At 35.6% G+C, this 1,566-nt stretch overlaps 1 non-coding gene across 1 annotated transcript; it reads right to left on the bottom strand.

Annotated features, from left to right (window-relative positions):
- Positions 1 to 428: 428 nt before the first annotated feature.
- On the bottom strand, positions 429 to 535 carry LOC149526243 (small nucleolar RNA R71). The gene has a single exon (XR_016352206.1). It is a non-coding gene; the product is annotated as a small nucleolar RNA R71 (small nucleolar RNA).
- Positions 536 to 1,566: the final 1,031 nt, after the last annotated feature.

Here is a 1,566-nt window from a genome sequence, read left to right on the forward strand (position 1 = left end):
ATTTTGCATTTTGATTTGGTGTGGTTTTGTTAAAATCGATTTTTCAAAACTCTACTTTGACAATTTCATTTAATTCTATCCAATAACATTTGTGGCCTCTTTTAGTCTTATTTTAACTTATTTAAATCATATATAGACTTCACTAATGTGTGTTTTACATTGTACAAAGGAAGCACAAGAAAAAAGGATGCCATAAGGAACGATTTTGGAGGCTGTCTTGCAAGGCAGCTACACATACATGGTTTTAAGTGCAAAATTTTGCTTTATTTGTGCCTAATTTCCTACAAATAAAATATGCAATTGCTACACATTTATTGCTGGATATGTGGACAGCAAAATCATGAAATGGTCATGATTAAATAGGTTGGTTTTAAGCAAGAAATTGGAGCAAAAAAGTGAAAACAGTCCAACTCACTACTAAGACAGCGAAAATGAGGAGTGATATTACATTATTCATGTAGCTAGATTCTGAATCTTTGTACGAAGTTTGGGAAAGATACAAAGAACTACTTTGGCATTGTCTTCATCATGGTCTTCCAAAGTGGCTTTAGGTGCAAACTTTTTACCATGGTTTGAATGGGTAGGTTTGAACTACCATTGATACTATTGCGGGAGGAGTTTTAATGGCTAAATCAATTGATGTGGCATACGATTTGTTGGAGAAGATGGCTACAAACAACTACTAGTGGCCAACAGAGCCAGCAATGCATAGGAGAGTAGCTAGAATTCATGATGTAAATGCTTTTTCGACATTATCCGCTCATGTAACTGTTCTGACTATAACTCTTGAATCTTGTGGTACTAATGGTGTGCAAAGTCCTTTTGTAGCTTGTGAGTATTGAGAAGATAATCATGCAAGTTATCAATGTCCAAACTCAACCGAGATAGAGTAATTTGTGGGTAATAGACAGTAGAATAACTTCTACTCTAACACTTATAACCTAGGATGGAGGAATCATCCCAATTTCTCTTAGGCTAATAATTCAGGTTCATCCTCAACTCCAAGGCCAAATGCATCTCCAAGATTTAACCAGTAAGTTGGTGCACCTATTTTAGAAAAGAAGCCAACCGTGGAATATCTGCTAAGGCAGTACATGACATAGAATGATAGCATTATAAAAAGTCAAATAGCTCTCATTCAAAGTTAAGTAGCATCAATTCGAAACCTTGAGACTCAAGTTGGTCAACTTGCTAATTTATTAAACAATTGACCTCGAAGAACATTGCCTAGTGATACACAGGTGAATCCAAGGAGAGAAAGTAAGGAACAAAGTTATGGCAATCACCCTGAGGAGTGGGAAAAGAGGCCAAACATAGTGTTAGGCAAGGTAATCTTCAAGATAAGCCTACTGAGAATAGAACGGTGATTGAGATAGCTAACAAGCAAAGTCAAGAGAAGGAAAGAAAGGCAACTTTACCATAACCACCCTTTCCTCAATGCCTTTAAAAAAAAAAGCCTAATAAACACTTTTAAAAATTTCTTGAGGTATTCAAAAAGCTTCACATCAACATTCCTTTTGCAGAAGCTTTAAAACAAATGCCATCATATGTGAAGTTTCTAAAAGA

This window comes from Theobroma umbraticum, unplaced genomic scaffold (assembly GCF_002168275.2).
Source record: "Theobroma umbraticum cultivar Fairchild unplaced genomic scaffold, ASM216827v3 scaffold_299.0, whole genome shotgun sequence".
Taxonomy (NCBI): Eukaryota; Viridiplantae; Streptophyta; class Magnoliopsida; order Malvales; family Malvaceae; genus Theobroma; species Theobroma umbraticum.